At 42.8% G+C, this 24,923-nt stretch overlaps 1 protein-coding gene and 1 pseudogene across 2 annotated transcripts in view; one reads left to right on the top strand and one right to left on the bottom strand.

The window, feature by feature from the left end:
• The window catches only part of DENND2C (DENN domain containing 2C), a 72,270-nt gene extending 48,253 nt beyond the window's left edge, over window positions 1-24,017 (bottom strand). For both annotated transcript variants that reach the window (XM_045817112.1, XM_045817113.1), the window contains exon 1: window positions 23,907-24,017. The gene's annotated coding sequence lies outside the window, so the exon portion shown is untranslated. The remainder of the gene's footprint in view (window positions 1-23,906) is intronic.
• On the top strand, window positions 18,363-19,123 carry LOC123804701 (annotated as a pseudogene).
• Window positions 24,018-24,923: the final 906 nt, after the last annotated feature.

Here is a 24,923-nt window from a genome sequence, read left to right as displayed (position 1 = left end):
ATTATTATTTATTAAACGTTTGCATGTTCTAAGCATGTGCTTAGAACCTACTTTCTCAGGCTGAACTGGTTAAGTAACTCAAGGTAACACAAACTTAGTTCCTTTTCCTCCAAAGCTTGTGCTTTTAACCATCAGGTATTACTTGTTTGTGGGTAGACATAACAATAATATTGGCTAATATAACAGGATGTCAAATGCAACTTTTCCTGTCCTCTTTGAGTTTCAGCAGGAACCTCAAAGGCCAAGATCAAAACAATAGGAGTCAAAACTTTCACATTCTAAAGAGAAATGCAAGGCTTATAAAGTGGGGCAGCCAGAAGCCGGCTCTGCTGGCATCAGTTCATTACCCCTGTGAAGGTTACATGAGAATTATAATTCGTTAATTGTTAAGAATTACAAGGGACAATAGAGAGGGCTTCTTTAAAGAAACTAGGTGGGGTGTGTGTGTGTGTGTGTGTGTGTGTGTGTGTGTCCCTACCTCCCAAGGGAAAAGGAGGAGGTACTTCCTGGCCACCTCACACCCAGGGACTGGAACCTCAAGATGACCACACGGAGTGCTGAGCATGTACCTGAGGGAGGGGGGACACAGGGACTGGTATGCACCCCAGCTGCGGTGTAAAAAGACTTAGCCCAGAGATAAATTTTAAAGACTGCTTAGGCACAATGGTCAAATGAAATGTTCTGGTAGAAGAGTAAGTTTTACAAAATGCTATGATGTGGAAAATTACATATAAAATTAACTTTAATAACAAGAAACTGTATACTTTTATTCATTAGTGCAATGTTAGTAACTATACAGTTAAGTGAAGTTTACTTTTTTGAGGTATAATTGACATACAACATTCCATTAGTTTCAGGTGCGCAACACAATGATTCGATATTTGTGTATCTTTGCGAAGCTGCCACCACAGGAAGTCCAAACATCTGTCGCCACACACAGTCACACAAATTTTCCCAGTTTTTCCTCATGTCATGAGGACTTTGAAGAACATGCAATGCAGTGTTACTAACCACGGTCACAGAGCTGGTCAGTGCGTCCGAGACTTACTTATCTCACGGCTGGAAGTCTGTGCTCTCTGACCCCTCACCCATTTTGCTGCCGTGCCCCTGCCCCGCAGTCACCAGTCTGGCCTCTGCATCTATGACCTTGGTTTTGTTTTTTAATTATTTTTCAGATGCCACATATAAGTGAGATCATGTGGTATTCATCTTTCACTGTCTAACTTATTCACTTAGCATCCTGCCCTTGAGGTCCTCCCATGGTGTCACAAAAGGCAAGATATATGTATCTCATTTACTATCCATTCATCCCTCCATGGACACTTAGCTGCTTCCACACCTTGGCTATGGTACATAACATGCTGCAATGAACAGTGGGGCGTAAATATCTTTTTGAATTAGTGTTTTTGTTTCAGATAAATGTCCAAAAGTGGAACTGCTGGATCATATGGTAGTCTCACTTTTAATTTTTTGAGGAACCTCCATACTATTTTTCTCAGTGGCGGCACCAATGTACATTCCCACCGGCAGTGCACGAGGGTTCCTTTTTCTCCGCAGCCTCGCCAACACCTGGTATCTCTTGTCTTTTTGATGAGCGTCATTCCAACAGCTGTGAGGTGCTCACTCGTTGTGGTTTTGATTTGCATTCTTTGACGATTACAGATGGAGAACATCCTTCATATGCCCACTGGCCATCTGCATGCCTTCCATATGAAGCTCATCTTAACCTTTTTAATCTAATTATCATTTGAAAACCCCTAAAGAAGTAACTGTGCCAACTCGTAATTTTTCAGCTTTACAAACAGCTCCAAATAACTTTAAAGTAACCTGGTCTTTAAATCACAAACTCAAAGTTGGCGAAACACTGCAAGATAAAGGCAACAAAAGTCTCACTTCCTAGAGTGTTCAAAGGCTGAAAAAAAAATTCCAGAAACTAAAAAGAAGCAATTTTTTAAAAACTTCAAAAGTCATACAGTAATACTCTTACATTTTAGAAATTCTGAAGATATAGAAAAAGGCGGAAAATATCTGTAAACCTACCACGTTCGTCATAGTCACTGGTATATTTTGGTATATTTCCTTCCTGTCTTATTTCACAAGCATATTTTTGTACAGCTGCAATTACAGTGTATATGTAATTGTATCCTGCTTTCTTTTCAGTGTTACATAAAAAGATGCACTTTCAAGGTTTTAAAACCAAAGACATGGCAGGCTCTCCTAAATACATATATTCATATCCACTGTACAAGGTAACATCCTATCTCATTCTAAAGCCAAAAGCCAGAAGCCAGATTTCTCAAGTCTTCAGATCACAACTCCAAATTATACATTCACTGAATATTCCATCTCACTTGACAATAAAAAAGCAACACAGAATAACAATGCTTTTACACAGTTATTAAACATCTAACTCTCATATTACCCCTTAAAAGGGATAGAATTTGGTCTGCAATGTTTTTAACCTCAGGCCCGACATTATCACTTAGAAATAATCCAAGTCATTACTAAGATCAAAATTGTCGCACCTCTCCCCTTCTTGTTCCTGAACAACACACACCGAGGCCATTGAGTGGAGGAGAGGAAGGCAGCATCCCCACCTGATGCTGAGGACCACGAGGGCCCCCAGCAGGGTACCAGAGCAGCAGAGCAGGAGGAGTGGGGCAGGGCTCTGTGTAGGAGGGCTGCCAGCGTGGGCTGCCAGGACCTAAGCAGGGTAAAGAGGGCAGCCCCACGGAGGGGCAGCCCCGGAAGGGATGTGAGTGCTGAGCAGCAGCGGGCAGCCAGGCTGATGGGTGGTCTGGTGTGGGTTATCAGCGCCAGGGCCGGAGTGGGGGAAGGAGAGCACCCTTGAGGGAAGGGGCAGACTGGCACACTGCATTGACAAGTGGACCTCGGCCGGATTTCAGCCCCCCAGCTGGGTACCTGTGTGTAACGCACGAACTACTCAATCAGAGAGAGGACCCTGGTTGAATACCATGCAAGTATTCAAAAGAAGGAGGTAGGGATTTACTTGCAGATATGGGAGGATGTCCAAAATAAAAGTGGAGAAAAAGCAAGAGGAAATAAATTTTCTCTAGTTAGGATTCCTTTTCTACAGACTTGAAAAAGGACACACACGCCCACCTGCACACACACACAGACTCACACCGCGCAATAATGCGGGCTGGGAGGCTACAACTGACTCCTAACCTCTGTCCAAGCCCCATTTGTGAAGTGGGGGTGGGGGTGGGAGGGCTGTCTTCCTGAAGGTCAGGAAGGGATCACCTTGCGATCATTCAGACGGTCTCAGCTCACACAAGGCAGGCTGTGTTGGAAAGTGTTTCATTATCTTCCCACTGGTACTTTTCATAGAATTAGACCATGTTTTTAAGATACTGTTTTTTGTTACCTTTGCATAACATGACTCAGTGTTTTGCAAGATTGAACTTTATGGGCCCCGCTCACTGAATTATGGTGGACGCACAAGAAATCGCCAACAACGGGACCAGTGAGAATGACTGGGGTATGGGAGCAAGTTTTTCACTCCTCATTTTATGGCTTTTTACAATGCCTGAGCTTTTTATTACCGGGATTATGTATTTTTTATTGTTGTTTTTAATGTTAAGACAGAATATATGTGGATGGTGGAAAAAAGGGTCTTTTAAATTGTATTCTTTATATTTTCTACATTAAATAAAACCTTAACAAATGCTTTTTAAAAGAGTGGGCACATGCGATGATGCAGAAATATCACTTCTAATAATTCATCCTGAGGAAATAATTGCACAAATTCACAAAGATATATATTTAGAATACTGTAAAATTTTAAATAATTTATTTTAAATTTCTAACAGGAGACTTAAATGTATTATGGTAAACCCATGCAATGAAATATTATGAAGTTATAACATGTTCAAAGTAAAAGAAGAATGGTATTGAACACTGAGTACATGAGTTAATTTAAAATTTAAAATCCCATATGAATAAGTAAATTTCAAAAGTGAATATGTACATATGCCAAATGTTAACAGATTATCTCCGGACGGCAGATCTCTGGTTGAATTTTTTTAACCTGTATCTTCTTTTTTTTTAAGATTTTATTTATTTATTTTCAGAGACAGGGAAAGGGAGGGAGAGGGAAAGAAACATCAATGTTCAGTTGCTTCTCATGCACCCTCTACTGGGGACCTGGCCCGCAACCCAGGCATGTGCCCTGACTGGGAATCAAACCAGCGACCCTTTGGTTTGCAGGCCAGTGTTTAATCCACCAAGTCACACCAGCCAGGCTGTTTAATCTGTATTTTCTAATTTAAAAAATAAGCACAAATCACCTGTATAGTATTTGTTTTAAAAAAATAACCCATTTTTTTTGAAAAAAATTTTTAAAGATTTTATTTATTTATTTTTAGGGAGGGAAGGGAGGGAGGGGGAGAGAGAGAGAGGTAGAGAAATATCAATGTGCGGTTGCTGGGGGTTATGGCCTGCAACCTAGGAATGTACCCTAGCTGGGAATCGAACCTGGGACACTTTGGTTCCCAGCCTGCGTTCAATCCACTGAGCTACGCCAGCCAGGGCTTAAAAAATAACCCATTTTAAAAAGGATTCATCAAATACATTCTGAGCACCCACTTCATATAAGACATTGTGGGAATTCAAATCGCAATGACAGTAGTTAAGCTTTATTAAATAAAATGTATTACTTTCATTCCAAATCACACATCCTTTGTCACTATACAATCATACTTTATTTTTTAAACGCCCTTCACAGATCATTGTGCTCTGAGGGAGCTAAGCTTCATCAACCCCAAATGCTACTGACCTAACACGGGTCAGTTCCAGGCTATTGCGGGTCGGTCCTCTTCTAGCATAGATGGCAGTTTAAGTCACGGAAGGAGTTAAGAGGTGGGCGAAAACACCAGGACTGTGTGGAGTCATGGGAGCCACAGGAAGAGAACCTTTCAAACAGCAAAGAATGCTCCACAGAGACAGACACACTGTCCACAGATCAAAGGTGAGGACCTGGGGGTCTGCTGGTCGCCAGGACCTGGGCGAGAACAGGGCCTCGGGCAGGAAGGCGGCTGAGGGGGAATCGCAGTGAACTGAGACATGAGTGGGAAAGAGCAACTGCAGACCACTCTTTCAAGGTTACCCCGGTGGGTAAGTGGACAGCAGAGTGACAGCAGGACAGCAACATGGGGTACAGGGGAGCTTTAAAACAGAAGAGAACTAAGCCTGTTTATACACAGGTGGAAAGGAGTCAGTAGAGAAAAAAGAAGAGGAAATCTCAAGAAGGAGAGGGGGCTGGACCTCTGACTGGAGCTGGAGGCACTGGCATCTCAGTGGAAGAGGGAGAGCTCTTCCATTGGGGCAGAAAGTGATGAGGAAAGAAAGATAAGGATGCAGGTACATTTGCAGGCTCAGGGGCTGTACATTGAGGGACTTCCCTTCTGATGGCCTGATTATCCTCTAAGAGTTAAATGACAGGTGAAAAAGCCAAAAGTTCAAGGAAAGTAAAGAACATTTAAAATGGGCATCATGGAGAAAACAGCAGTGAGAATACATACGTTCCATAAGCAGAGACTTTTAAAAAGGTAAAGAGTTAGGGACTAACTCTTTGGAGAACATTAATCACGACTAGGGATTGTAGATGAAAAGAAAAAAAGAGACTCAGATCAAGAATGGGAGAAAGACTAGTGAGAGGTAACAGAGCCAGGAAAATGTAGATCACAGATAACATGGGAAGAAAATGTCCTAAGAAGAAAGAGATACGGCAAAGGGTCCTTGCATTTGGCAACCGTACATTAAATAAAGGATGTCAAAAGAACAGTGAGGTCAGGTAACAGGCAGCTAAAGCTTGGGGAGGAGGAGAACAGTGAGGAAATGGAGCAAGTGTGAATACAACTGAGATGTTGAAGTCATTGAGAGGAGCCTGTGTGGCTCAGGTGGTTGGGTGTCGTGCTGCAACGCGAAAGGTCACCAGTTCGATTCCTGGTCAGGGTACATGCCTGGGTTGCGGGTTTCCCGGTTGGGGCGTGTATGAGAGGCAACCAGTGTTTTTCTCTCACTGATGTTTCTCTCCCTTTTTCTCCCTCCTTTCCCCTCTCTCTAACAGTAAATAAAATCTTAAATAAAAATAAAGTCAGTGAGAAGAATGAAATAAAAAAAGGGAAGCGACTTCAAATACATCACTTTAAAGTTGGGGAAAAACATACATACATATATATGCATATATATTAAACTATAGCAAAAAAATGAAGACACAATAAACTGGTGGCAGAGTGAGGGAAAGTTAAGTCTCACGGCAGAAAGAGGCATCAGCAGCAGCGTAAGAAGGACGTCCTTATGGCACTGAAAGGGAGGTGAGAGGGCATGTGGGTGGGACGAAGACCCAGACCGAGTCCGCTAAGCTTCTTCATGACACATAAACTTACCCTGTGAAAATAAGAATCCCCATGCTAAGATTTAGAGAAAGAGCCCGGCTACTCGAGGGTAAAATCATTCAGAGCCGCTCACCAGGGAGCTGAGTCGTGTGAGATCAGCGGTGGACACTGACCTGCAGCCTGCAAACGTGACTGACGCACAGACGGTCTGGCCTGCGTGGTCGGTCTCCTCTCCCTCCTGAAGCTGGGCACAGAGTGAACAATGGGAAGCAGGGCCAGCGGCAGGGAGACCAGCAGTTACGTGCAGTCCAGGGCTGCCCTGCCCCTGGTGTGCAGAAGGGAAGACCAGTGGAGCCCAGGACCCTTGTGATTTGATGAGGGCAAAACTGAAGTCCAGGGCACCGGGTGGAGGAGAGGCGTGCTTGTGGGGAGGAACTGGGCTTGAGAGAGACAAACAACACAAGGAAAGCAGGGACACAATATCCACAGGGGAGGAGGTAGAGAGAGCAATCAGAACTTTATGGGGAAGGAATGGATAATCAAAGAGGGCATCCCTATGGGCAGTAACAGCGCAAGTGTAGGCTGGTATGGTTTTACGGAATACAGAAACACACACGGGTTTCCAAGGGTCTCGAGCCTGCTTCGTGGGAGAGAAGGAGAAGCTACTGAATCAAATCCTTTTTCTGCTGTGCTACAGGCCAGTGTTTGGGGAGTGCTTCTGACTTCTACCACACACACACACACACACACACACACCCTTAAACAGAAACTCCACAGAACAATAATGACCCTCACTATATACAAGGTAAAACATAAAGTTAGTATCAAATATTATTTTATCATTATTTAATACATTAAAAATCCCCAAATCAGAAAAGAGTCAATGTAATGCAGTGGGAGACCCCTCCTGTTTATGTATTAATTCCAATCTGAAAAGCATAAAGACAGGGCTGCATACTTGTCACAGTCACTACAGAGTTCCGTGTACTTGGCTTTAAATTGGGTCAGGGCTGCAAATCCTAGTTGAGACAACACATTGTTGGGAATGGTAAAAATGGGATTATACTCTTCCTTTGGTCTGAATAAAAAACAATGAAGAACAATGTCATATAACCAATCTTCAGCATAAATGATGAACTAAGGTGCAAGAATTCATTTTCTTCTTGGAACACCCATCGAACTCAAGTATTGATGCAGGGCAAACGAACCTTTTAGCCAAATGCTTTTTCTTGTAATGTTGCAAATTTCTCTTCAGACAAATAATAGTTAAAACTTTGGAGACAGAGAAATGAGATTTGCCAGTATTGCTAAACTTTATTTTGTCCTAATTTTCCTGACTGAGAACACTCTTCTAGATGCGGCAACGATGTTTGAAAGGCGGTGCCAAAGCCTCACTCGCCACAGTGTTTTTGGAACCCTTGACAGATCGCTCAAATTTAGTTCACCAGATTGCCAAAAGTATCATTTAAGCATGCAAAATTTGTTATTCAAAAATACGGGAAAATACCTGCCAAGTGAGAATGCTTTTCAACCAGGAAAATTCGAGATTCACACAATCTGCTTAGCTCCTTATCTCTTAACTCTCAAACTTTGCTGTGGCAGTAAATAGGCGTAATTAGCTCTGAATAAAATATTTTAAAAACCTGGTTACTCAGCGAGCCTCCTCTGATATACACGGTCTGGCAGAAGCAATGCCTGCTTGAGTGTGGTTGGTAGGGTAATAATATGGGTGTAATAATTTATAGTTTTAATTCGAACATTTCACCTAACATATATGGTGTGCTTGAGTGTGATACTGTTATGTTACAGAATTACATGCTTATGATTGTGTAATAAAAGATTCTGTAATAAAAAAGGGTCGTTATTTGTGCTGGACCCTGTATTTAATAACTTCCAATATTTTTCAATATATCCATGAGACCCAGAGGGCTTTCTCTACATACCAAAGCTTTGAGATATATAAAACAGTAACGCCAAAGACTGCTGTAAGCCCCTGGAACAAACAGAACAGAAAGAGAGCCCAGCAATGGCCTGTGGGCAGTGCTCGCTCACGCCGAGCTGTTTCTGCCGGACACCAGTGGTCCCACCGCCCGCATACACAGAATCATAATCAAATTGCCCATCACTCTAATTCACATAATTTTCCTCTTTGGTCCATGGTACTTCTTACCGCTTAAGCAGGGACCAGGGCAAAGAGGGTATAAAGCAGGCGGACGCCTACACTGTCAGGTGTAGCGCTCTGATTATCGTCTGTGGTCTCCCTCCCTCCCTCCCTGTCCCTGAGTGTTGGAAGGGGGCTTTTAGGGAACTCCCGATAAAACACAAGTGAGAGCCTTGGGCTGGGGGAGAGCAGGAGCACTATTAGCAGCAGCTTCAAACAATGTTTAAAATGACTCCTCTATGTTTTCTAATCCCATTTTCTATTCCATTACTTAAACTTAAAAAAAAATTAAGTTCTGTAAATATGCCCATACCATTGTGATTAAGTTTAAACAACACACACAAAACTCCTCCTTATTAATTATCTTGACACCCTATCTGACAAAGTAAAAGCATGATGCAACTTATAATATCAGTGATCTAATCAATTTAGACAGTGCAATCCGCACCGGACCATAGCCATCTTAGGCGCATTGCTGAAGTGCCCTGTGATGCTACAGAACAGCGGCATGTCATCGCTAAGTGGGCGATCTTCCACTTGCAGCTAATTTATCATCAACAGCCATAAACATAACATCCACTCTAGCCACTACTTTCCTCAAGAGACATGTAGTCATTTTTCTCTTATGCCACTAACAGGCAACTACACAATAATGAATCTTTTTCTTTCTTTCTTTTTTTTTTTTAAGATTTATTTATTTTTATTCTTAGAGAGGGAAGGGAGGGAGAAAGACAGAGAGAGAGAAACGTCAATGTGCGGTTGCTGGGGGTCATGGCCTGCAACCCAGGCATGTACCCTGGCTGGGAATCTAATCTGTGATACTTTGGTTTGCAGCCCACGCTCAATCCACTGAGCTATGCCAGCCAGGGCAATAATGAATCTTTTTCAGTTGCCTAAAAAAGAAATTGAGACAATTTCATATTCTCTTCTTTCTTTGAAAATATTTAAAAGGTTGGAAAATCCAGCATGCTATGTTTCAAAGAATCATTTTTAATTTTAAGGATTTTAAACTTTCATTTGCAACATTAAATACAAGGAGTCTGTCATTTCAGTCAGGTTTGACAAACCTGCTGAACCCGTATTTTAAATAATCTTCATTAAATCTTAATACTCTCCTCACGTCAATGTTTCCTCAACACGTTGGTACTTCCAGAGGCAGCCGTTGGACATGCCCCTGTATTTTATTTTACTTCACGCTGTCTTTCAATTAAACAACAAATTTTAAGGGCAAATCTATCTAGTTTACATTTAAATGACAATTATCTTAACAATATTGCACTTGAAGAATGCATTTAAAGTTCAGAAAGAAGCCTTGCTTAGCTAGTATCTCACCATTTTTACCAACAGCAGATAAAATTCGGCTACGTTTTGCTTGACCCTGACTTAGGTTAATGCAAATTAACTGTGTAATAATCATCACTGCATTATGATCATGATCAAATTGCCCATCACTCTAATTCACGTCATTTTCCTCTCTGGTCCATGGTACTTCTTACCGCTTAAGCAGGGACCAGGGCAAAGAGGGTTTGCAGCAGATACTGTCGCAGAGCAAACTGTCATTTCCTCCAGCAGGCCCTATTCCTCTCAGCCCTAATAGACTCTCTTATTAAATCAGAGAATGCAGATAAATATTTAAATACAAAATTAGGCTTCACATTGCTAAGTAACAAATTCAAAAATATCCTAGACAGCTGGATGACGTTTTTTGTTTTAGTCCACTGGAAAGAGAGAGAAATGCACATCTCTGTCAAGTAGCATCAAGAATAAAACGTGCACGTCCCCACACATAGCCACTCCAGTCTGTCCTAAATTTTAACATTCACACAGAAAAAATCTACAAATATGTCATTTCTATGAATTTAAACTTCAAAGAAAAATGAATATTTTTTCTTCCACATCCTCTGTTGTAAACATTTATTATTGTAATGAAAAAGCCATGAAAGAGAGAAATCTAACTTTAAAAAATAGAGCATAGGCCCTGGCTGGTGTGGCTCAGTGGATTGAGTGCTGGCCTGTGAACCAAAGGTTACTGGTTCGATTCCCAGTCAGGGCACATGCCTGGGTTGCCAGCCAGGTCCCCAGTAGCGGGTATGCGAGAGGCAACCACACATTGGTGTTTCTCTCTTCTTTCTCCTTCCCTTCCACTCTCTCTAAAAATAAATAAAATCTTTAAAAAATAGAGTGTAATAATAATCTTTAACTAATGTAAATGAATAATACTACCTGAACTGAATGCTAAAAATGCTATTTTCAGGCTGCTAACCAGGAATCTTAAGATTTATAGAGAAAACAATATCTTGAATTTCTTCTGAAAAATAGGTACAAAGAGAAATATCTGGGATAGCAAGAGGTGAAAAAGTCCTTTAATGTTTTTTTAATCTCACCATCATGTATTTCATCCTTCCATCATATTGTAACAGAGAGAAACTGTAACCACCACACCATTCTTTTGATATTGTTTTTGTCAGTGCTGACTCTAAATGCAGCTTGTAGACGAGCAACATGTTTCTGTAAGAATCCTGGGAACTACTTTCAAAAGATACGGATTCCGACCTTCAGGCATCCGAGCTCCAGGAAATTTGCTGACCTTCATCCATGGAGCCAGGATGACGTGAAGCTAGGATGACTAAGCCAGGATGATACACGCTGAACCGACACCTGCCTTATCGGAATAGACTGTGCTCAACTGCACGTAGAGAAATTCTCAACCCTCTTCCTTGGTCTCTTTGCTCTGTTCCCCTCCCCCTCCTCGGAAAAACCTGTCTTCACTGAGCGGTGGAGATGGGCTTTGAGACATGAGTCCCCCATCTTCCCAGGAGATGGGCTTTGTGTCATGAGCCCATCTTCCAGGTTGCTGGCACCTGAAAATAAACCACTTTCCTTTACATCAGCGCCTGCCTCTGGAGTCCTGACTTTCACAGAGGCAGGCAGCGAGACCTGCGTTTGGTTAAGGCTTTTGGTGACCCCAGATGGGACTACGCGGACCCTGCTAAGGCCTGGAGGGCCCGGGCTGCTGGGGATCCCAGCTCTTGTGGCAGGCTCACCCCATGGCAAGAATGCAGGAACTTCCCAGCAGCTGATGAGAGTTTTTTTTTTTTTTATCTTGGAGACTCTCCCTGCTCCACCTCCCCGGGCATCAGCTGCCTTTAAATGCTTTGCTGGGGAAAGGAAACAGGTCTCTGGGGAGTCCACAGGTTCCAATCTGGGGAGTTGAGTGGCTCCAATCTTAATAGTTGTGTTTTTGATGTGTAATATTATTGTTCAGAGAAATCTGCATGGGAATCATACTGCTTTTTAATTCTCTGTTAGTTTTGTTCCTCCGAGGGAGGAAGTCAGTTTCGGTTTGAGAGCTCTCCTCTGTCTGTCTTGGTTACTGTTATTCGTTGCTTGCTTTCTTATCTTTGGGGACTTGGTTTGATCTTCGCTGTTTCTGTATACACCAGGAGTCTCTGTCTCTGCCATTTTGGCTGTGCCATTTGGACCTTGTAAAGGTCATTCGTGGTACCGCGTGGTGTGAGATCTTGTCTCTGCCATTTGGGCTTTGTGCTATTTGGATCTCGTCAGGGTCGTGTGTGGTATTGGTTGGTGTGACATTATAGTCTAAGGCTAGAGTCCCAGTTCCTCCTTTTATTTTTTTAAGTATTTTTATCGATTATGCTATTACAGTTGTCCCAATTTTCTCCCTTTTGGCCCCCTCTGCCTGGTGCCCCCTTCCCTCCAGCAATCCCCCTCTTAGTTCAAGTCCATGGGTCGTGCATATGAGTTCTTTGGCTTCTCCATTTCATATACTGTTCTTAACCTCCCCCCGTCTATTTTGTTCCTACCACTTATGCTTCTAAGTCCCTACACCTTTCCCCCCATTCTCTCCCTTCTCCCTCCCAGCTGATAACCCCCCAAATCTGTGATTCTGTTACCATTCTGGTTGTTTGCTTAGTTTGTTTTTGTTCTTGTTTTTTAGACTCAGTTGTTGATAGTTGTGAGTTTGTTGTCATTTTAATGTTTATAGTTTTGATCTTTTTCTTAAATAAGTCTCTTAAACATTTCATGTAATAATGGCTTGGTGATGATGAACTCCTTTAGCTTTACATTGTCTGAGAAGTGCTTTATCTGCCCTTCCATTCTAAATAGTATCTTTGCTGCATAGAGTAATCTTGGTTGTAGGTCCTTGCTTTTCACCACTTTGAATACTTCTTGCCTGCAAAGTTTCTTTTGAGAATATCAGCTGACAGCCTTATGAAAACTCCTTTGTAGGTAACTCTCTGTCTTTCGCTTGCTGCTTTTAAGATTCTCTCTTTATCTTTAACCTTTGGTGTTTTAATCATGATGTGTCTTGGTGTGGGCCTCTTTGGGTCCAACTTGTTTGGGACTCTCTGGGCTTCTTGGACTTGTGTGTCTACTTCCTTTGCCAAATTAGGGAATTCATTATTTTTTTGAAAAAAGTTTTCAATTTCTTGCATCCTTCTTTTCCTTCTGGCATCCCTGTGATTCGGATGGTGGTCCTTTTGGAGATGTCTCAGAGTCTTCTTAAACTTGCCTTGTTTTTTTGAATTCTTGTTTCTTCATTTTGATTTGGTCAAATATTTATTTCTTCCTCATGTTCCAAGTCGTTGATTTGAATCCTGGCTTCCTTCCCATCACTGCTGGTTTCCTGTGGATTTTTCTTTATTTCACTTAATGTAGCCCTCACTTCTTCCCTTATGCTTCTCCCATACTCAGTGAGATCTCTGAGCATCCCGATCACCACTGTTTGAACTCTATATCTGATAGCTGGCTATCTCCACATTGTTTAGTTCTTTTTCTGGGTTCTGTTCTGTTCCTTCATTGGGCTACATTTCTTTATCTCCTCCATTTGACAGCCTCCCTGTATCTGTGTAGAGCTGCTATTAGGTAGAGCTGCTTTGACTCCCTGTCTTAGTGCACCTGTTAAGTTGTACGGGGTGGAGCCTTGCATATTTGCCAGGGTGGGCAGCCTGCTTCACAGCTTTGTGGCTCTGTGTGTGGGGAGGGGTCGAAGAGGGGACTGCCACTGCTGGCTGACTTCTGGAGGCTTGCCTGGCACTCATTCCCTTTCCAGTCACTTCACCCACTTCCATATGCAACTGGCGTCCCTCCAGCTGCTGGCCTGGTTGGCTCTCCTGAGAAACTGGCAGTTTCTTCCACTGCCCCAAACCCTACTGGTTTTTACAGCCAGAAATTATGAGGCTTTATTTTTCCTGGCGCTGGAACCCTGGGCTGTGTGGTCTGGCCTGGGGCTGGGATCACTGGCTCACAAGGTTTCCCCCCGATTTTTATCTACCATATGTGAATGCGGGACCGCCCATTCCACCAGCCGCCACCACACTGCATGCTCTCCACCCCAGCTCCCCACTCCAACCCATCTGGATGAATGTAGCATCTTTAAATCTTTGGTTGTTGGATTTATGTGCAGTTCAATTCCTGGCAGTTCCGGATGTTTTTCATTTTGAAACTAGTTGTGATCCTTCTCGTGGTTGTGCAAGGAGGCCAAGTGTGTCTACCTGCCTGTATTTTGACTGGAAGTTCCCAGTCCCTCATTTTAGAGGGTTTAGTTTGAGAGTACCTGTTTGAAACTTTGCCTTTGCTTTAGATTTTGTTTTTGTGTCTGTTTTGAAAGGAACTGCTTGGTCTTAATCTCTAACCATTTTGCCAAAGGTCTGGTAAATGGGTAAGACCTTTATTACGCAAGGTTTCAGGCTGTTACAGCATAAGGATTATACTCAGAAAGGATTTAAATTGATGGTTTACAGAAGAAAACAGATCTCACTCCCCTCTCAGACAATAAAACTCAGGAAGAAAAGGGAAAAAAATACATCTTTTATACACTCTGAATTCTCCTTTTGGAGTTGCCAAAGCTGTGGTTTCAGGAACAAGCCCAAGGCTGCTAACTCTCCTGCCTCTTTTCCAGCCTCCTTAAAATTGTCAAGGGCACTAGATAATGAAACAACTCACTTTTGAGCACACTAAAGGAATGCAGTAAAGGAATAAAAACGTGAGTGTATTTGCCGATGGGGTGAAAAAACTGTTTCTGAAAATTCTTATATGTATTCATAAATTTGTCAGCTTAAAGAATGCTAATTAGCCCTGGCTGGCATAGCTCAGTGGGATTGAGCGCGGGCTGCGAACCAAAGTGTTGCAGGTTCGATTCCCAGTCAGGGTACATGCTTGGGTTGCAGGCCATGACCCCCAGCAACTGCACATTGATGTTTCTGTCTGTCTGTCTCTCTCTCTCTCTCTCTCTCTCTCTCTCTCTCTCTCCCTCCCTTCCCTCTCTAAAAATAAATTTAAAAATATTTTTTTAAAAAAGATTGCTAATTACTTTTTTCCAATAAAAATTGAAGATTCTAATTAAGTTGGGGGAAATATATGGTTTTGGTAATAAAAGGTATAAGTTGTGGCAATACATTTTGAAGGAAACAGAACTGAAAGTGGGTTAGTTATTTCTAGAAGAGTTAAAAGGGCGAACTAAGAGGGAGGAAAGCTGAAAGGGTCTGCATACGGTGTAGAAGGTCTATCCAAGTTGAAGAGAGATTGTGTTGAGGGAAGTAGCAAAAAGAGGGGGAATTGAGGAAGTGGAAAAAGGTGAAAGAGGATAAAGGAAAGGGACACAGGAAGAATGGACATTAGAGGAGGAATTCTCAACAAGGGAAATGGAAGTGATAAAAAAGAAATAAGAAAGAAAAGGAGCCCTGGCTGTTGTGGCTCAGTTGATTGAGTGCCGGCCTGTGAACCAAAGAGTTGTTGGTTCAATTCCTAGTCAGGGCACATGCCCTGGGTTGCTGGCTAGGTGCAACCACACATTGATGTTTCTCTTCCTCTCCTTCTCCTTCCCTTTCACTCTCTCTAAAAATAAATAAATAAAATCTTAGGAAAAAAAGGGAAAGGAAAGTTATACAGATAAATGGTAAAACAAAATTATAATTTTAATGACAAATGAAAATGACGAAGTTCCCTTTGATTTTCCAAAACCAAGTGTTATTTCCTAACAGAAACCCCAGGCAAAACTGACAGCAGGGGCAAATTAATTGATTTCTGTTGTACTTTCATTTGTAATTCTGATTGTTATCTTAAAATGTTGTTACAAAGAAAAAAGCAAATTCCTTTGTCAATTGCATTGTAATCTGATCTATAACCATCATTTTAAGTTTGTTTTTTTTTGTCATTTAGAGACAGTCATTGTTTTACTCTGGTGTATTTACAAAAATGTAATATCTTCTCATTTATTCTGAAATATAAGTTTCTGAGAATAAATTTTAAGATCATACCTATGAAGTAGATGGTGGTTTGGGGGGCCCTGGGGAATCACTACGATCATAGTAATGCTGCAGATAATCACCATAAACAAAAATTGATTCTAGGACTGAATAAACTGAGGATAATTATAGTTCTTTTGACTTTGTTAAAAATATTGCTACTTAAAAGAAATTGATTTCTTAGAGAAACTTGGTAAATTGTAGCAATACTGAATGATTTATATTTTTCTCCCTTCTTGATCTCTCCGGAATTTGGAAACTCTTAATAAGTATTATTATTTTCGATATGTATATTGTAATGCAATATTTATATTTGCATGGATCCAACAGGAATCTGATTTCTTCCAGTATCCAACTGTGGACTTATTAACTAAGATTTTGATTGGAATGTCATGTCTGAAATAGACATGCCTAGACTCTGGATGTCAGCAAAAGCTTCAAGGAATAAAAATTGACTTTAAAGTCAGTAAACTCCCCTTGGGGCCTGGTACTTTGCTTATTCATATGGCTCATGGCAGTCTTTCCAGATAAGAAGCTAAGGTTGTTTTCCTGAGGATGGAGAACAAAGAACCTCAAGACATTTTGAGGGCCTCGAGAACTTGAGTTTACTCAAATCTATACATATCACAGGCAAAGTCTGATGGCACCTGTGTGGCTTGGCTTCTCTGCCCTGCAGGGCTAATTAAAGCTCAATCTGAAAATTCCTTGTAACATTCCAGCAAAGTAGATTTAAGAGAGCCTATATGATCAATTGCTATTCTTATTGTCTTTGTGCAAATAATCAGGCTGAATTGAAACTGGAGTTAATACATTAAATGAATGGGTCTTAATTAGTCTCTTTGATAAAAATGAGGGTAATTTTAGGGGAAAAATTGTGTTTCAATAAAACCTATTATACACAATTATGAATATTAAATTCTAATTCAGTGAATTGTCTGTAAAATTTTCTTTTTCACCAATGAACTAAACTGAATCCTGAATTTTTCTAGTTTTCTGAAATGTTTTGACTCACCTATCTCACTTCCATAGATATGAAAGAGAAATTGATGTGGGGACTTGTAACCGTGGAAAATTGTAATGGTGAGAAACTGTAACCTATCCCACCATTCTTTTGACATTGTTTCTCTAAATGCGGACTCTGACTAATACGGAGTTTGTAGATAAATGGCATGTTTGTGTAAGAATCCTAGGAACTAACTTCAAAAGATACAGACGCTGACCTTCAGGCATCCCAGCTCCAGGAGATTTGCTGACCTTCATCCATGGAGCCAGGATGACAGGAAGCTGGGACGACATGAAACTGGGATGGCATGAAGCCAGGAGGACCAAACCAGGATGATACGCACCAGACTATCACTTGCCCTATTGGAATGGACTGTGCTTCTTTGTACATAGATAACTTTTCAACCCCCCTTCTTTGATCTCTTTGCTTTGTTCCCCTCTCCCTCCTAAGAAAAACCCATGCCTCCAGTGCAAGGTGGAGATGGTCTTTGAGACATGAGTCCCCCATCTTCCAAGTTGCCAGCACCTGAAAATAAACCACTTTCCTTTTCATCAGCACCTGTCATCCAATATTGGCCCTCACCATAGCAGGCGGCTGACCCTGCATTTGGTTACAATGTAATCTGCTGTATGCCTATGAGGTGAAGAAAACTTCATGTTTTCTTTTCCTTGGGATAAACATTATTTATTCAAGTCAGAGAGGAAAAAGACAAAAGATTTCATCCTGTCTGCCCAGCTTTCAATGTTCCCACTTCCACTGAGGCAAGAAACCACTGACTTACCGGTTCAGTAAGGAGTACTGAATATTGAAAAAGGTTTCTGAACCTATTTTTGATTCTGATATTGCAGAAGTTATATTTCTCTGTATCTCAGGTTCCAAATCAGTGAGGAAAATATTTTCCACTTACTCTATACAAGAAATGGAGAATGAATGAACACTTTTCAGCTGTTTTAAGAAAAGTACTAGAATTTAGAAACAGGAGCTACAGCTTTGGAGAACCACTTTTAAAAAATTAAACCTAGAGCCCTGGCTGCTGTGGCTCAGTGGACTGAGTGCCAGCCTGCGGACCAAAAGGTTGCTGGTTTGATTCCTGGTTAGGGCGCATGCCTGGGTTGTAGGCTGGGTCCCTGGCTGGGAGCATGTGGGAGGCAACTGAGCGATGTTTCTCTTCCTCTCTTTCTCCCTTTCTCTAAAAATAAATAAATAAAATATTTTTTAAAACCCTAAACTTAGAAATTCAAGTACTTCAACCCTGGCCAGTGTGACTCTTTGCTGAAGCAGCATCCTGTAACCAAAGGGTTGCTGGTTCATTCCGAGTCAGGGCACATGCCTGGGTTGCAGGTTTGATCCTGGAGAGGCAACCAGTCAATGCGTCTCTCTCAACAGTCTTCGCCGAGGGTCGGCGTGGTCTCCTGCTTCAACAGTGCTTGAACAGAACTTGGTGCCTACTCCTTACCCCAGCCAGCCACCCAGATTCATTCTTCTGCCACCTCCTCACAGCATCCTCAGACCTCCCCAAGGCCCCTGTCACTGCTCCAGCACCACAAGCTGCCTGTCTTCAGCCGCCCATCATGACGACCACCTCCCTGGTGCACCAGAACTACCACTCGGAGGCCGCCATCAACCGCCATATCATCCTGGAGCCGTACGTTGCCTACGTCTACCTGTCCACGTCTTACTACTTTGATCATGGTGATGTGGCTTTGAAGAACTTTGCCAAATATTTTCATCACCCTTTTCATAAGGAGAGGAAACATGCTGAGAAACTGAGGAAGCTGCAGAACCAAGGAGGTGGCAGAATCTTCCTTTAGGTCAGGGGGTGTACGACCCGCAGCCTGCAGGCTGTGTGCGGCCCAGGGTGGCTATGAATGTGACCCAACACAAAATCATAAATTTACTTAAAACCTTTTTTTTTTTTGCTTATCAGTATTTGTTAGTATTTGCGTATTTAATGTGTGGCCCAAGACAACTCTTCTTCTTCCAGTGTGGCATTTAGCATTTCTCCCACAAGTGCTAACAGGCTGGACACCCCTGCTAGGACATCAAGAAACCGGACCGTGATGACTGGGAGAATGGGCTGCATGCAAAGGAGTATGCGTTACACTTGGGAAAAAAGTGTGAATCGGTTACTACTGGGCTTCCACAAACTGCTCACTGAAAAACATGACCCTCATTTATGTAACTTCATTGAGACTCAGTACCTGGATGAGTAGGTGAAATCCATCAAGGAAATGGGTGACCACGTAACCAACTTGCGCAGGTTGGGGGCCCCTGCCTCTGGCATGGCAGCGCATCTGACAAGCACCCTCTGGGAGACGGTAAAGAGAGCTAAGCCCCAGGCTGCCTTCCCCCAGCCACGGGGGTGACTTCCTGGTCACCAGAGCAGTGCGTGCGTGTTGGAGTCACCTTTACCTTTTCTATAACTTGAACCGAGTCATGATCCGCTTACGTCCTTCATTTGTACCATTCCCTCAAATACTTCGGTGCGCCCTCCCCCATAAATGCCTCTCTCTCAAATCGGTATTTCTTTCTCTCCCTTACGCTATCTCTAAAAGCAATGAAAAAAATGTCCTCAGGTGAAGATTAAAAATAGATTAAAAAGCAAAATTCAAGCCCTTCAAAGAACAGCCCTGAGGACAGGCCTCAGGCCTACCTACAGGCCAAATGTGGCCCACCCCCTGTTTTTGCACGGCCTCTGAGGCTTTTACATTTTTAAATGATTGAAAAAACAGTCAAAGAAGTATATTATTTTGTTACACGTGGAAACTGTATGAAATCCAAATTTCGGTGTCCGTAAGTAAACTTTAACTGGAACACAACCAGTGATCGTTCATGTAAGGACTGTCTACGGCTCTGTTTGGGCGAATCGGGTGTGGGCCCACTAAGTCTAAAATACTCTCCATCTAGCCCTGCACAGAGAGTTTGCCAGTCCCTTCCTCAGAAGACCATACGCTCGTTCTAATGAGACTACAACTTAGGAAAATATCTGTGAGACTCCTTTTCTGAAAATGCCTCCAAAGCCACAACACATTCTTTTGAGTCTCACCAGAGGTGGCGAACCTTCCTTCTTTGAAGATGAAAATGAATTTTGGAAACAGCTAAGCTATTGGAGGCCAAAGTTGAATAAGACTGTTGTTTATTTAGATGAATCAACTAGCAAGCATTTACTAAAAATCTAAATTTATGGGAGGCAGAGATTTCTTAAAAAAAACAACAACACTGTCTCTGACTTCCAAGAGCTGCCACCGCGAGCTTTCATAGCATTGATTCGAGGTAAACAGAAAGTACAGTGGAGGAAAAATAATTCTGTAACAGAACTGGAAGGTCAACTTTCTTGGTCTGTGGCTGTGAATTTACTATAAAGTTTATTTTATTTTATTTTTTTATTAAACAGAGAAACTGCAATAATACTTTGGGCAATACTCTTTTGGAAAAAATGAGTGATACCCAAATTAAATTTTAAAGAAACAGGATTCATTTGTAAAAGTGGCTATACCTTCCATTAAAGGACATTTTATTGATATTTATAATCATAATTTATAAGACAACATTAGCATAAATAAATAAAATAATAGATAGTCAGTCCCTTCCACTCAAAGTGAATCATTTATCCTTGGCCCTCTTCTCTACTCATTCCATGTGCACTCCCTGAGAAATTCCATCTGTTCTACCTCCCACCGTCTAACTCAGAATCTGAACTGCCAATCTCGGCCTGCCTTTCCGTCTTGAAATCTCCACTTGAACGCTCCATAGACACTTCACCCTCACCATGCTCAAAACTAAAACGGTCATCTTCCTCTCACATTAAAAAAAAATAAAACAAGTTCCTCTATCCACAGGTTCTCACACTTAGGAACTAAGTTGGGTACTTTTCTGTTGACCTTCGAAGTTAGTTTCTAAGCCCTGTAAATGCTGCACTTCCGCTGTCTGTCCTCTCTTCTTCACCTCTACTCCTCTCCTACTCCAGGCCCTCATCCTCTCTTATCTGTTCCAATAGGCTAGCCCTTCATTCATCTCCTTCCATCCAATCCAGCCTCCACACTGTACCACCTTATTATTTTCCCTAGTTACTTCAAGTCCTTCACAGGCTCTCCATTGTTTTTAGAATCAAGTCCAAAGTCCTTAGCATGATGCACAAGCTCTTCACCACATGGCACGAGCGGACTTCTTTTTTCTATTTTTCTGAGTCATAGCTTTTTATTTACCTAAACTGTATGCTGTTTTATAAGATAGCCTGTACTTCAAAGCATAAAACCACCTTTAAATTTTGCCAAACTGGACAAATCTATTCCAAATGAGAGACACTGAGATCCCGCACTTAACCTACTTTCTAGCAGTTTCAGTGATCCGAATGCGATGAGCAACCAAGCTCCGCCACTTCTTTTCCCAGCTCATTTCCAGGCACCGCCCCCTTTAGCCCAACTACTCAGCACTCTACACTGTGACCCTAGGGACCACGAACGGCAACAAACACATCCCTCAAACATACCATATACTTTCACGTAATAGTCCTGATTTTCAGCCATTGTCTTCTGTTCCTTCCCCAACTCCACAAACTCCTATTTATCCTTCAAAGCCAAGTTCAAATATACTATCTTCTCTCTAACTCTCCTCCCTATCATATATAGCATTATTTCCCCCCATCAATGTTCCCATTACACTCTATCTGTATCTCTGTTTCAACTCTAATTACACTGTAATTGTAGGGACTTGTTTACATGTCTGGTTATAAGTCGGTTGAAGATGGGGAAGCATTTTCATTTCTTCAATCTAACATTTAAGTCATGGTCCAAGAACTGACATTTTAAACTTATTGAAAAATAATCACCTCTTATGTTATTAAGATAATGCCATAATTGTAGTGACTGAGTGACTGAGAACCTAGACACAAAAAGGATCCCATGTCATTCACCAGGGGAAAAAAATGTTCTTATATACCAAGCATAATTAAATTGTAGCTTGGACATGCCTTCAATCTACTATCTTGCAATACCAGTTTCTTTTCTCTCCCTCTGTCTCTCTTTCCTTCTTTTTGAAGACCTTCTTTACAGAACTCTTTTAAATACCCATTTCATTTCATTTGTATCTCCGAGAATTTGAAACTCAGTATAGAGGTTAAGTGGTTAAGATCAGGATTTGAGGGGAGCCCAAATGTTTGGTTTGAATCCTAGCTCTGCTACCTAGGCTGTTTGATATGGGCGAGTTACTCAACCTCTCTGTGTCTCTCAGCCAGAAGCTCATAATAATAATACCCCTCATGGTGCTGTGTGAGGATTCAATAAGCTAATGCATGTTAAGAATTTAGAACACTGCCTGGCTCAGAGTAGGTCCCAATTAATGCTGGTGGATGTTGTTATCAGTTTTAAAAACAGCTTTCTTGGTACTTATTTTAGCCCACTGGTTATAGTGTAATCTCCAGGGTGTAAGAGTTATATCCTGCCCATACCTGAATTCTGTACAATGTAAGTGCTAAAACTGTGCCTTGGAATATAACAGGTGCTCAGTAAATAATGCAAATGTGAGGCTTAAGGCTTTTAATATCAACAAGTTATAAATCACAGCAAAATTTATATTTGGAGTACATATTTAAAATTGGGGTTTTAAAGTAGTTTCAAAACATCCATCTCCCACTGAACCTTTGAAGCATGTAAAACGTGCAACATAAAATTATATTCACTAGGTCTTTCCCATTTATTCCTCCATTTAACTTCATCTCAGTATGTAGTGACCTAAAATTCTCATCTGTAAATATAATTTCCAGCTTTAGAAAACTGCCCATTGTCACATCAGAAAAAAAATTCTTCCTTTATATCTGCATTTAAAAAATCCCCTGCCATGTTCAACACACAAAAAATTAATAAAAGGCCAAGAGACACAATTACTACATTTCCTGGTTTCTGCCTGGGAAACTAATTCAGAACACGCCCAAAAGTAACCCCAGTAAGTCTGCTGGTTACAAACTGCAAATGTCTATAATAAAGGCTGTACAGAAAAAGCAACATTAATTTTGTTTTGGAGACCTTAAATCTTAAAAAAACAAATGAAAATCTTGATTTGAAGAAACACTCCCAGCTTACTTTCCCAGGTAAATTAAACTACAACTATATACTTAAAACAAAGTCGATTATTTGCCTGCTTCATAGTAAATGATTCAATAACTCTACAGATAACATGTGCTATTCTAGAAAAATTCATTAGTAATTAGTTAAACGTGGACCACACTTCAAACAATGGTGATTTTGTGGAAAATGGGCTTAAAGAGTTTACCTTCACAGTCAACAGAGACTTAGGACTTTATGTAAAACACTGTAGGTCAATCTCTAGTTTTAGGGTAAAGGTCTACCGCATTCCTACTATGTGTCTGGCAATTAGTCAATGTGCACGAGGCTGGTGCACAAATAACAATACTTAATATTTGTGTAATACTCTAAGCTCCTTCCACCCTTGGAATACACCCAGACCTGAGCATCCCAATTCTACAGCTAAGGAAACGGAGGCCCACAAAAGTCATTCTGGCCGCGGTCTCACTGCTGGTCCGTGGGTCCCGGCCAAGACTCGAGCCCTTGACTCATCATCAAATCTTCTGCCATCCTAATTACTCAAAAGCTCTTAGATGTTCCATTGTCAGATTTTTAAACCAAAACCCTACTTGACTTTCAGCGTTGTGCTTGTCAGATTCTGTTAAGAATCAAAACACACAAACACCAAAAATGCTTTCAAGTTCCTCATCTCAGTCTGTCGACGGTAAAACTGGCTCATCTGGCCAAAGCCCCGATTTTCCTCTAACAAGCCGGGCGCTCCCTCTCGTCCCCCCGGAGGACCGAGGGCCCCCGGCCGCCGCCGCGTCGACGGCCCCTGCGCCCCGGAGAAGAGTGGCGAGGAGACTCTCAGTCCGGCCCCGCCACAACCGCCGCGTGCGACAGGCGGAGCTCCCCAAGGCCGGCGCCCGCGAGACCGGACACCCGCGCGTCCCTCGAGGCCCGGGATGTGCCGAGACAGCCGGGCCAGGGCCGACGCCTCCGCCAGCACGCTCCCGCCTGGCCCGCAGGACAGCCCCGCAGTCCGCTCCCGAAGCCCCTGCCTCGGATCCCGCCCCGCATCAACCCCGCTCCTACCTGCCCTGGGCGGGCCGCGACGTCGCCGCTCCGGCTGGGCTGCGAGGTCCCCGTCCTTTCCTCCGCGGAGGTGCTAAGTCTCGTCTGTCCCACTCGGAGGGAGCGGAGCGGCTCCGTCCCGCCCCTGCAGGCCCGGCCGAAGGCCCCGCCCCGGCTTGGCCAAGCCCGTTTCTTATTGGGTGCTGTTTCCACCCCTCACGCTCGGGCCCGCCCCCGGCACCGCCCGGACGCTTAGAGAGGGGAACCACCCCCGCTCCAGTCCGCGGATGGGCCAGAACCTAGACCAGGACCTTTGTGCCGCCACGCTGCGGCCCCCGCAGCAGGTCACCGTCGCCACAGTGGCCCAGCCGGGGGCCTCTAGCAAAAGCTCGAGGGTCCTCTCCGTGCCTGCGGTCCGACGGACCCCTCCGCGAAGGACCTGGACTTTACATAACTTCACGCCTATCCGTGATTCCAAATAGCACCCCACTCAAGGGAACCATGGAATTGTCTCCTGCCACCGGACGCAATAGGCCTGGTGTCACCGTTTCTTTGGTTGAGCTTAAGGAGGAAACATTTCCCGGGCAATTGCAGTGTAGTGCTAACTTGAAACGTAGGTGCAAATAGCACTCCGAACACCCGAGCCTTGAAATCCCAGAGCAGGGGTGCCTCTGATACTCCCAGAGCCTGAGGTCGGCCCCACGCCCTGTTGTGACACAAATGCAGAAGCGCTACGCCTGTAACACGCTCCTGCTCAGGTATGTGTAGGGCGCTGTGCCTGCAGCGAGCGGCAGCCCAGTTTCACTAAAGCTGCGAGCCAGGGATGAGTTGAGCCTGTTCCCCCGGCAGTCGCTAACGACCCCGCCCGCCTCGCCCCTCCCCATTCCACCCACTCCGCCAGACCAAACTCTTCCCACATCTGTTCACATAGAGGTACCAAAATAGAAGACTGCCAGAAAGAGAGGTGTTTGGTTACACATCACAGATGACTGTCACAAGCTAATTTAGCCACAGCAGTAAAAGCCGCATATCCTAAAC

This window comes from Phyllostomus hastatus, unplaced genomic scaffold (genome assembly GCF_019186645.2).
Source record: "Phyllostomus hastatus isolate PE091 unplaced genomic scaffold, TTU_PhHast_1.1 phas_scaffold_216, whole genome shotgun sequence".
Taxonomy (NCBI): Eukaryota; Metazoa; Chordata; class Mammalia; order Chiroptera; family Phyllostomidae; genus Phyllostomus; species Phyllostomus hastatus.
The sequence above is the reverse complement of the archived record's forward strand: the minus strand, read 5'-3'. Positions and strand labels throughout refer to the sequence as shown.